This window comes from Pan paniscus, chromosome 4 (assembly GCF_029289425.2).
Source record: "Pan paniscus chromosome 4, NHGRI_mPanPan1-v2.0_pri, whole genome shotgun sequence".
Lineage (NCBI taxonomy): Eukaryota > Metazoa > Chordata > Mammalia > Primates > Hominidae > Pan > Pan paniscus.
In genome coordinates this window covers 168,958,473-168,970,969 of record NC_073253.2, presented here as the reverse complement: position 1 = coordinate 168,970,969, position 12,497 = coordinate 168,958,473, and the positions used below count along the sequence as shown (strand labels likewise).

At 45.1% G+C, this 12,497-nt stretch overlaps 1 long non-coding RNA gene across 2 annotated transcripts in view; it reads left to right on the top strand.

Annotated features, from left to right (window-relative positions):
* The window catches only part of LOC117980431 (uncharacterized), a 37,101-nt gene extending 25,538 nt beyond the window's left edge, over positions 1-11,563 (top strand). For both annotated transcript variants that reach the window (XR_004671747.3, XR_004671746.2), the window contains 2 exons: positions 1,972-2,129; positions 9,720-11,563. This is a non-coding gene — a long non-coding RNA (uncharacterized LOC117980431). The remainder of the gene's footprint in view (positions 1-1,971; positions 2,130-9,719) is intronic.
* Positions 11,564-12,497: the final 934 nt, after the last annotated feature.

Genomic DNA, 12,497 nt, shown 5'->3' with positions numbered 1-12,497 from the left:
TGGGGGTGGGGCCTAGGGGAAGGTGTTTGGGTCATGGTCAGATGCCTCATGAACAGCTTGGTGCCCTCCCCGTGGTAATGAGTTCACATGAGAGCTGATAGTCTTTTGTTTTGGTTTTTGTTTTTTCGAGGCAAGGTCTCACTCTGTTACCCAGGCTGGAGTGCAGTGGCACGATCTCATCTTACTGCAGCCTTGACCTCCTAGGCTCAGGCAATCCTCCCATCTTAGCCTCCCAAGTATCTGGGAACACAGGCATGTGCCATGCCTGGCTAATTTTATTTTTTTGTACAGATGGGGTCTCACTTTGTGGTGCTGGCTGGGGACTCAAACTCCTGGGTTCAAGTGATCCTCCTACCTTGGCCTCGCACAGTGCTGGGATTACAGGCATGAGAGAACTGGTTGTTTAAAAGTGTGTGGCATCTCTTTCTCCCTCTTTTGCCCCCTCTCTTGCCCCCTCTCTTGACACATGATATGCCTGCTCCCCCTTCATCTTCCACCAGGATTGTAAGTTTCCTGAGGCCTCATCAGAAGCAGATGCCAGCACCATGCTGCTTGTTCAGCCTGTAGAACTGTGAGCCAAATAAACCTCTTTTCTTTATAAATTACCCAGCCTCAGGTATTTCTTTATAGCATTGCAAATGAACTAACACAGGGGACCAGAATTTCAGAGTTGAAAAGTAAGATAAAGAAATAGGTCCAAAGTTTATACACAACTTCTTCTGGTAGTGACTTAAGCTGGAGGACAATTAGTCCCCAGGTGGTGTTTTACAACTACAAGTCTCAGAGGGCATACGGAGACTGAAGAATATAAAATTGCATAGGAAAACTGGGGAGCTTCTGGGGAAGCTAGCTTCTGGGAAGTAAAGCAGCCCAGCTTGTCCTTTCCTCCTTAATTCCAGACCCTATCCCCAAACTGCTTGCTGTTTCAGGGCCCTCAAATGACACCCAGAGCTTTATATCCCAGCCCTGCCTTCTGGAGTCATGTCTCAAACTGCAGAGCAGTGCCTATAGAAGAGTCCTAGGGAGTCACAGTGCTGTAGGCCCTGCAGGAAAATTCAAATTCACTCTGAAAGCTCCTACTGTCTTTTTTCTTCCTCTGGAACATGTGGCTGCAGGTTTTGGGGGCTAAAGAGGGGAATAGATGCTATTGGACCTTACCATTGGCATTGCAGTATTGGACACATGGGCACAGGATTCAGGTTGGGGGGCAACATGCCTGCTAGGACAAGGCAAGTGATGCAAATAGGTGAACTAGGTCAGGTGTAAGGCCGTAGAGAATGATAGGAAATGAGGAAAATTAGGAAGCCCTGCTCCATCCAAAGGAAGCAGACACCACTCAGCTCCCACAGATTCTCACCACAAGGGCATGTTGGTCCAGGGAGGCAAGATCCTCTCATTTTTCTTCAAATGAATTTAGAAGTCAGAATTTGTAGGTGAAGTCTTCCAATATTAAATATGGAACATGAATTTAAAATTTTTTTTAAAACTTTTTACCAAATGAAGCACAAGGCCCACAGGTATCCAGGTGGTGACCTCTCTTCTACTGACATCCTGTGCTCCAATTTATAGTCCATATCTCAATGTTGGCTACTGCATAAAGTCACAGAATCTACCTCTTATACTTTCCAGCATTTGGGTCACTGGTAAATTTGCAGGTGAAGTAAGGTAGCAGAAAGATTTTGGGAGCCAGAAACAAAAGTGAGCTTTGAATCTCAGCTCCCGTATTTCCTAGCTATGTAGTCTTCACTGAGCTTTACTTTCCACATCTGTAAACCAGGGACAATAATTGTAGTAGACACTGTTAGTTGCATGCAAACAACTCTCCCTACCCCCATGCCTTGATCCTTTCATGGTAATAGGAAACAATTTTGTTCAGGCATTGGAGGAGCAGCAGTGAGCTCAAGGGGATGAATTGTGCTCAGTTTAAGTCACTGTGGGGACCATATTCCACTTTGCCAATGATTTGCCTAGGGACAGCCATGAGACCCGGCTTGGAGAATGAGTTGGGAAAGGAAGTCTGCTGAGGAAGTTCCTGAGATATATTTTCCTCTCAATAAAAGAGAAAGTCCAAATGAAGAAGATTCCCCTTTCTGCCATCACCCTGACCTTCCTGTCTGGGATGCTGCAAGGTAAGAATGTGATGCTTAAAAGCTGTGGCAGCCATTTTGTGACCATGAGGGAAAAGTCAAAAGAATCACAGAGATGCTGAGCCAGAGTGCTGGCCGTGTGGAGCTTCTTCTGAACATTTTGTTGAGAAATGTTAGTGTCTCTATTGTTGAAACCGCTTTTCTCAAACCTGCACATGCACCAGAATCATCTGGAGGGCTTGTTCAGACACAAATTGTTGCCCTCACTCGCCACGTTTCTTATTCAGTAGGTCTAGGGTGGAGCCCAAGAATGTGCATTTCTGACAGGTTCCTGCATGATGCAGAAGATGCCAGTGAACCACATTTATTTTGTTTTATTTTATTTTTTTGAGACAGTCTCACTCTGTTGCCCAGGCTGAGTGTAGTGATATGATCACAGCTTACTGCGGCCTCGATCTCCTAGACTCAAGTGATCCTTCTGCCTCAGCCTCCTGAGTAGTTGGGACTATAGGCCCGCACCACCACACTCGGCTAATTTTTGTTTTTTTTTATTTCTTTTGTAGAGACAAGGTCTTGCTATATTGCCCAGGCTGGTCTCAAACTCCTGGATGCAAGCTATCCTCCTTTCTCAGCCTCCCAAAGTGCTGTGATTATAGGTGTGAGCTACCATGCCTGGCATGAACCATGTTTTGACAGACATTTTTTAAGCCACTGTTAGCCAGATGTCCTATTAGTTGCTGCTGAACACCTCCTGACTGATGTAACGACACTTACCTGAGAGGGGCATGGTGGACGTGAATGGAGATATCATATGTATCGAGCAAAAGCATAGTGTTTATTTGCATAGACTTTAGCTTCTTTCTGCCTCTCATTTTCATCTGAAGGTACTGTTGTCCACTCAACTCTCGTCTAGCTTGAACCAACAGTGAAATGAACCTAGAGAGCTGCTCTCTCTCTCCCCCACCAAAAAAAAAAAAAAAATCCATGATGCCAGTCAAAAAGACAATGAAGTTTCCACAATGTAACTTCTAGCAGAAGATCTCACCTCCAGTATGTCTGGGAAATCTCAACGAAAAGCACATTGTGGGACTGGCTTCCACCCTTAGTACAAGATGTCAGTCTACACCATTGGTAAATTTAATCTGTTGAGACACAGCTCTGATTTTACAATGTAAGGGCTTGTGATCAAGAATTCAATGTATGAAATTTCCCTATATAGCTCTCTTCAGAAGCCTCCCATGGGCTTATCTTGTAGACTAGACACCTACCTGGTCATGCTCAGAAACCAGCACAAACTATTTACCACCATCTCCCATTCTAGCCAGAGCCTTTGTAAAGCTTCCTGTTCCAGACCTGCCTCTGGGACTCTTGGCCTGCTGTGCCCCTGTGATCATGCTCTTTCTTGTCTTTTTTCCTTTTCACAGATGTCTCCACTTCTACTGCCTAGGAAGCCTGTTCCTATTCACTGAGCCCTCAGCATTCTCTCTTTTCAGGCTATGCTGGTCTTTTCTGCCCAAGGTCAAGGGCCTTAAGGGGAGGCACTGTGGATCAGTAGGAAGACTCTGGCAAAACTACCCTTAAGAGGATCCCAACCCTGCCCCCAGTTCAGCTCTGGTCCTCTCTGGGTCGAGTCAGCAGGTCAAAGGGGTATGCTCAGGAACCTTCTACAGCAGCCAGCCTCTTTAGCTCTAATGTGCAGATCATCACCTGGCGATCTCGCTAAAATGCTAATTTTGTCTAGGTGGGGGCCTGAGATTCTACAGGTGCTACAGCTCCTACTTGACAACAGACGACACTCACAGTAGCAAAGTTCTAGACCTGCACTGCCAAACTCAGCAGCCACTCACCCAAGTGGCTACTGAGTGCCCAAAATGTGGCCAGCCCAATTGAGATGTGCTGTCAATGCAGAATACATACTGGAATTAAAAGATTTAGTACAAAATAATCTGTTGTTGTCAGGAGCTGAGAGGAATGGGGAGTGACTGCTCACAGGTACACAGCTTCATTTGGAGATGAAGAAATGGTTCTGAAATTAGGTAGTGGTGATAGTTGTACAACTTTGTGAATATACTAACATCCATTGCATTGTGTACTGTCAACGGTGAATTTTATGGTGTTTTGTTGTTTTTGTTTTTCAGACAGAGTCTCACTCTGTTGCACAGGCTGGAGTGGAGTGCAATCTTGGCTCACTGCAGCCTCCGCCTCCCGGGTTCAAGTGATTATCTTGCTTCAGTCTCCTGAGTACCTGGGATTACAGGTGTGCACCACCATGCCCAGCTAACTTTTTTTTTTGAGACGGAGTTTCACTCTTGTTGCCCAGGCTGGAGTGGAATGGTGCGATCTCTGCCCACTGCAACCTCCGCCTCCCGGGTTCAAGCAATTCTCCTGCCTTAGCCTCTTGAGTAGCTGGTATTACAGGCATGAGCCACCAGGCATGGCTAATTTTGTATTTTTAGTAGACACGGGGTTTCTCCATGTTGGTCAGGCTGGTCTCGAACTCCCAACCTCAGGTGATCTGCCCACCTCAGCCTCCCAAAGTGCTGGGATTACAGGCATGAGCCACCGTGCCCAGCCGTGAATTTTTGTAGTTTTAGCAGAGACGGGGTTTTGCCATGTTGGCTAGACTGGTCTTAAACTCCTGGTTTCAAGTGATCTACCTGCCTCAGCCTCCCAAAGTGTGGGATTAAAGGTGTGAACCACCGCCCCTGGCCTAAAATTGGTTTTTAAAAAAGAAAAAAAAATTAGTACAAAATAGAGTGTAACATTTCTATCACTGATTACATGTTGGAATAATATTTTGGATACATTGGGTTAGATAAGATATACTGCTAAAATTAATTTCACCTGTTTTTTTTTTTCTTTTTGAGACACACAGAGTCTCCCTCTGTCACCCAGGCTGGAGTGCAGTGGTGCCGTCTCGGTTCACTGCAATCTCCACCTTCCAGGTTCAAGCGATTCTCGTGCCTCAGCCTCCCAAGTAGCTGGGACTAGAGGCATGTGCCACCACGCCCAGCTAATTTTTTGTATTTTGATAGAGATGGGGTTTCACCATGTTTCCCAGGCTGGTCTCGAACTCTTGAGCTTGGGCAATCTGCCCACCTCAGCCTCCCAAATTGCTAGGATTACAGGCATGAGCCACTGCACCCAGCACTTTTTTTTATTAAAAAAAAAAATGTGAGCTATTAGTATACAGTTGACCCTTGAACAACACAGAGTGTCAGTTGAACTGCATGGGTCCACTTACCCATGAATTTTCTTCCGCCTTTGCCACCCCTGAGACAGCAAGATCAGCTCCTCCTCTTCCTCCCCCTCCTCATCCTACTCAACCTGAAGACAACAAGGATGGAGACCTTTATGCTGATCCACGCCCACTTAATGAATAGTAAATATATTTTCTCTTCTTTATGATTTCTTAATAACATTTTCTTTTCTCTAGCTTGCTTTATTGTGGGAATACAGTGTATAATACGTATAACATACAAAATATGTGTTTATTGGTAAGGCTTCTGGTCAACAGCAGGCTATTAGTAGTTTGTTTTTGTTTTTGTTTTTTTGTTTTTGAGACAGGGTTTTGCTCTGTCACCCAGGCTGGAGTGCAGTGGCGTGATCACAGTTGACTGTAGCCTCAACCTCCCAGGCTCAAGTGATCCTTCCTCCTCAGCCTCCCAAATAGCTGGAACTACAGGCTGCACTACCACACCCAGATAATTTTTCTTTATTTTTTTTTTGTAGAGACAGGATCTCACTAGGTTGCTAGGTCTGTTCTCAAACTCCTGGGCTCAAGCAATCCTCCTGCTTCAGCTTAGTAGATAGGTTTTAAGGAAGTCAAGTTATAAGCTGGTATGACTGTGATCAGGGGGTACTGTCGCTAACCTCTGTGTTATTCAAAGATTAACTATATTTTAAATTACACACGTGGCTTGCATTTACGACTCACGTTATGTTTCTATTAGATACCAATGTTGTAGCTCATGGTCTATGCACACACTGGGGACTAGAATACCTTGCCCAAACAGCTATGAGCTTATTTCCAGAAACTGCATGGACTCCTTCCGCAGGTCTGTCCTCCCAAATGCTGAGCAAGCCGCCCGTGCGCAAACCTTGAAGCCCATTGGTGGCCAAGGGTAGCTGTTGGTTGGGAGGGGAAATAGACAATGGAGTTTGGCTGTGAGGCCGGGGCACCCTCAGGTGTTTTTGCCTGCACAAGGCCCATCTCAGTACAGATACAGACCAAGGCGGGGAGAGAAGTGGGGCAGGAGCCGGGCCTGGGGCTGGGGATTGGCTTTCCAAGGTCACCACCTGTAGGCACAAAATGCTGAGGCATCTGAGATTTCTAAATTCAATCTTGACCTTCCAGATTGTTAGGCAGATATATTTGTCAAGGTATGCAGCTAGAACATATTTTATTTAACAGTTCATTAGCTTGATTTATAACTTTTAATATTTAGACGTATAATATGTGGGTCTCTGTTTGTACTCTTGCCCTGGGCAAGTAAAGTAATTACCATACAGGTTTATAAGGGCGAGATACAGGATGTACGTGGTGCAGTGGGAGCCTAAAGGAGGGACACGCTCTGCCTGGGATGGAGTGGCCTCTGCATAACAATGAAATCCAGGGGAAAGGGTCATGGCTGGGGACCACGACTACAGTGAAAAGAAGTCAAACCTATTTTTCTTTTCCTTGGCAGAAGGGAGGAGGAATACCTGGGCATCTGGCTGCTGGGCTGGGGACCCTGGTGAGCCAACCAGTCTTACCCCCCTGCACTGCCTCACATTTGCAGCCATGGGGCACCTGCTTGTGCCCCATCCGTCTGGTTCTTCAGAGTAAAAAGAAGATGGATTCAATGCTGAGGGGGCCCAGAGTCTCATCTGGGCCTTTTACCAGCCCTAGTTCTTTTACACTTCCCAATGGCAGTACCATGCACAAGATGATATGACATCCTGGGGAAGACTTTGGGATAGACCTTGGTGTGGGACTGCTTGGGTTTGAATTTCAGGTCCCTTTCTCTGGGTCTCAGTTTCCCCATCAGTAAAATGGGTTTGAAAATAATAGTACCATAAGAGAGTTCTTAGGAGATGAACTGAGATAATATTTGTAAAGAACACAAAGCACCGTATACACCCCAGTCCTTACTAATTTTATTGACAGATGGGACACTGTGGGGTAGAAGGTGAGGAAGCTGGCTTAAAGACCACACCAGGTTTCAGGACCGAGGTTTCAACCATGTTCTCCTTCTCTCCAAAGCTTGTGTTCTTTCCCGCTCTCACATGTGAGCATTTCTCAACCACAAAGATAAATTCATCTTCTCTTGCATGTGAGGTGTATTCATTGAGCTGGAGAGAGAAGACTAAAAATAACGTTAGGTGTAAATTTCATCCAGTGAGAAGGGCTGTGCCTTGCTTGGGCTGGGCATGAAAGGAAATGCTTAGCTCTCCATTTTCTCCTTGCTTTTCAACCAAAAGCCTTTGGCCTGAAAACACACCTGAGCCTGTGATGAGTTTTGGAAACCACAATTGTGATGACAGGGCAGGAGACCTTGCCAAGGCTCTCCGAGACTTGACCCTGCCATCCCTGCTACAGAACTCCCCTCCTGCCCTCTCCTTCTCCTCAGAGTGCTAGAAGGAGCCAGGTGGGTGCTCTCCTCAAGACCTCATATGCATGCAAAGACCCAGATCTTCCCAACGCTAGCCACTGCTCAAATGTCACAACCAGAGAGTCTCCCCGACCACCCTACCTCAAGCCTCTTCTACCACCCCACCCCAACCCACTCTCCAGCATGGTGCCTCCTTTTTAAGTCTCATAGCCCTTAGAGCAATCTGAAACCTTGTTCATTTCTGCGTCAATCTGTTTCTTGCATCCTGCCCCTTTAGCGTGGAAGCTGGAAGACAGCAGACCCGGTGTGTTGCTCACTGCTATGTCTCCAGAGCCTCCAACGTGCCTGATGCCTATTAGTCCTCAAAATTTTTTAGTAAATAAATGTATGCATGGAGGAATGAATGAACAAATAAATGAAACCTCAGTTCTGGTCCCAACTGTGCCACTAAATTGCTTTACCTCTGGGTCGCATTCTTCTCAATTATGAAATGAGAGGGCTGCATTCGATTAGGAATTTTTTAGGGGTACTTTGTGGGTAACACTGAAGGGTTTAAGCAGGAGCGTCATGTGGTCACATTTGTAGTGAAGACAAAAAGAAAATCACCCTGGGACCCAGTAGAAAGTGGATCGAAGGTGCCTATTCTGGAGTCCAGGGAGTGGCCAGGAGCTGTGACAGACATACAGGCCAGAGACAAGTGAGTCACCCAGGTTTATCAGGAGACAGCAGATAAAGCTCACAAACCCTCTCTCAAGTGACAAACTGCTACCAGGAACCCAAGCAGATTCTAGAGTTCTATATGGGGTGGTTGAAGCCTCTCTGTCTCTATCTCTTCCCCACACACATATAAACACTGGCCATCCCCTCCCCTGCTTTGTTGTCACCTGGGGCTTACCATATGATGACAGGTTAATCAGGTGATTGTGACAGATTACAAGAATACTTAATATTGATGAATCTTCTTCCTAGTGACTACTTACATATCATCGACCCTTTTCCATGTGGAGCTTACAATAGTACCTATAATATTATGTATGTACAATAACACAATACAATACAATAGTAAACTACAAAGCTATACATAGAGAACAAATCAGGATTAGGGAAAGAGAGATTTAATAGATCAGGGCCAGGAAGGAAGTTAGGACATAAACAAGCAGACAAAGGATTCTAGGCGTTTATCAAAGTTGGCCACATATTTAGATTGAGCTTCCCAGTGGCCAGAACAAAAAGGAAAACATGATGATGCTTGAGAATATGAAAAAAAAATATGATGCTACATTATTTGTGCCATATAAGGAAAAAGTATACTAATGTCTCAGAAGTAAAACTTTCTTTTTTTTTTTGAGATGAAGTCTCGCTCTGTCACTCAGGCTGGTGTGCAGTGGCATGATCTCAGCTCACTGCAACATCTGCCTCCCGGGTTCAAGCAATTCTCTGCCTCATCCTCCTGAGTAGCTGGGATTACAGGTGCCCACCACCACACCAAGCTAATTTTTGTATTTTTAGTAGAGATGGGATTTCACCATCTTGGCCAGGCTGGTCTTGAACTCCTGACCTTGTGATCCACCTGCCTCGGCCTCCCAAAGTGCTGGGATTACAGGCGTGAGCCACTGTGCCCTACCCAGAAGTAAAACTTTCTTTGGCACCTGAATTGGAAATGACTTACATTCTTTTAACATGAGATAATCCTATTTATTTTTAAAAACATAAGTATACATAGACAGAAAATTTTGAGTAAATACACCAAATCATTGATTACAACTATTTAGGTAGTAGGATGAGAATGTTAGTGACATATTACTTTCTCAGTGATCTTATGAATTTTCTAAATTTCCTGGAATACATGGTTATTGAATTTTTTTTTTTTGTATTTTATATATTCAGGCTAGAGTGCAATGGCATGATCAGAGCTCACTGCAGGCTTGAACTCCTGGGCTCAAGCAATCTTCCTTCTTTAGCTTACCAAATAGCTGGGACTACAAACACATGTCATCATGCCTGGCTAAGTTGATTTTTTTTTTTTTTTTTTTTGTAGATTCTTGCTATGTTGACCAGGTCTTGAACTTCTGGCTTCAAGTGATCCTCCTGCCTCGGCCTCCCAAAGCACTGGGATTACAGATGTGAGCCACTGTGCCTCGCCCGGATGTTGAATATATAATCAGAAAACTACAATGAGTTTTTTCCAGTTTTTAAATTTGTGGTAAATATACATAACATAAAATTTTACTACCTTAATTGTGTTTAATATATACAGTTTAGTGCCATTAAATATATTCATAGTATTGTGCAACCATCACCACCATCCATGTCCATAATTCTTTTCATTCCATAAAACTGAAACTATGTACCCATTAAACTAGAACTCCCCATTTCCACCTCCCTCCAGCTGCTGACAACCACCATTCTGCTTTCTGTCTCTGTGATTTCTGGTACCTCTAAGTACCTCATCATGGGTTTTTATATAGGGAGAAATAAGTGATGTCATGTGCATTTTCCAATTTAAAAAATAGAAATCAGTGGTAACAAAGACATTCCTGAGACTGGGTAATTTACAAAGAAAAAGAGGTTTAATGGACTCACAGTTCCAGGTGGCTGGGAAGGCCTCACAATCATGGCGGAAGGCAGGTCTTACATGGCGGCAGGCAGGGAGAATGAGAGCCAAGTGAAAGCAGAAACCCCTTATAAAACCAACAGATCTCATGAGACTTATTCACTACCACAAGAACTGTATGGGGGTAACCGCCTCCATGATTCAATTATCTCCCACTGATTCCCTCCCACAACACATGGGAATTATGGGAGCTACAGTGCAAGATCAGATTTGGGTGGGGACACAGCCAAACCTTATCAGTGGTGTTAGTGATCATTTTATAGGAGGAGTAATTTTTTTATTAAGAAAGGGAGACAGGACTGGGCACAGTGGCTCACGCCTGTAATCCCAGCACTTTGGGAGGCCGAGGCGGGTGGATCACGAGGTCGGGAGAGCGAGACCATCCTGACTAACACAGTGAAACCCTGTCTCTACTAAAAATACAAAAAAAATTAGCCAGGCATGGTGGCGGGCGCCTGTAGTCCCAGCTACTCGGGAGGCTGAGGCAGGAGAATGGGTGAACCTGGGAGGCAGAGCTTGCAGTGAGCCAAGATTTGTGACAGAGCAAGACTCTGTCTCAAAAAAAAAAAAAAAAAAAAAGAAAGGGAGACAAAAAGTGGAAGGACTGGGCTACTTATATATCAGCAACATGTGTTTGAATTTTGGGGTATAAATTAATTAAGCCAATAATCATGAGTTTAAAATCAACTCTTCCTCTCAGTAGAACAATGAATAAAAAGAGCTACAATTTACTTAGTCTTTAGGAGGGTGTGTGCCAGGCACTTGACTAAGCATGGACAGAAATGAGTGCAGCCCTCCTCTAGCCCTGAGAGGTTGGGTTCTTCTCCTATTGAGAGATGGGTTTAGCTATCTCCTATGCTGTGTTGGAGTTACACAGCTCTTCACACTGGTCCTTCTGACCCCAGATTCCTGGCCCAGTGCACGACGGGACTCTTCCTCTCTTGGGACAGCCTGCTAAGTGTGCTGAGGATATCGGTAATGGTGGCAAACCATTGTGTTTCAAACCAAACCAAAAAGGAGGAATCTTGCAGGAGTTTCCATCCCAGGATAAATGCAAAAATATGTCCAGATCAATTTCAGGAGGAGAAACTGATCAGTCCATCAAGATGTAGCAGATTACTACAATGTGGTGGCTTTTTATTCAGAAAAAAAATAAAAATAAAACCTACTACTGTTAGGGGGCATATATGCCTTACCTTGCTTGCAGGAGGGAGGACAATCTCGCTGATAAGCCCTGGGTAGCCAGGCTGTTCAGCAGGTCCCCCCAGCCCCTGTTTTTTTGTTTTTGGCTTCGTCTACATGGCACCACAACACTGGCCTCACTAGAAGACATAGTGAAAAGTGTTGTTGTTGGGAGAAAACAGCCACAGGGTGCTCTATGTCTCTGTTAACACTTCATTGTAAACACGGGTTCTGGATTTAGAAAGTATTGAATTCAGGTTCTGACGCTTTTCTCAGTAGATTCCTGTGGCAAGCTACTAACCCCCTCTAATAATAATAGTGCTGACCGCATAGGATTATTGTGAGGGTGAAGTGAGATGCTGGTTGTCAGGGGTTTTGCCCCATGTCTGGCACACAGCAAGAGCTTAAAAGGTGAGAGTTATAATTATTCACTAGCTTAGATTACAGGCCATCCCTCAACCAGTCATGCCGGCCAGGCGATGTCATGCTCTGATTGGGCAGCCCTGGGTCACAGTTGCATTCTGAAAAGATGATACTGTTGCATGGACTAGGTATTGCAGGAAGGCAAGGGCGTGGACAGTGACTAGGAGATATGGCAGGCATTCAAACAAGAGATGATGTGGCTTGAAAGAGGGGAGCGACTGTGGTGCCAGAGATGAGGGCCAGGCATTGTGCTTCTGGAAAGCTGTAGGGAGTAAGTCGTGAGTTCTCCTTCGGTGCCCCAGTAGCTCTGCTTCTTCTTCTCCATGGGAACAGGGAAGGAGGAAAACACTAAGTATCAAAGGTAGAGGAACACATACCATCAGGCTAGCTTTCCTGTACCAGATCAGGCCACCAACATTGCCCTTCTTGGCATCTTGGATTTCTAAGAAAATGCAACCCCATGGAGGGAGGGCATATTGTTAAGCCAGAAATAGGCTCAAGAGCACACTGCCAGCCATGCGAACCACACGCCACAACCAGCCCTTTATTCATGGGGTGCTGGGAACTATCTTCCTCAAGCCTCTACAACCCATCCTT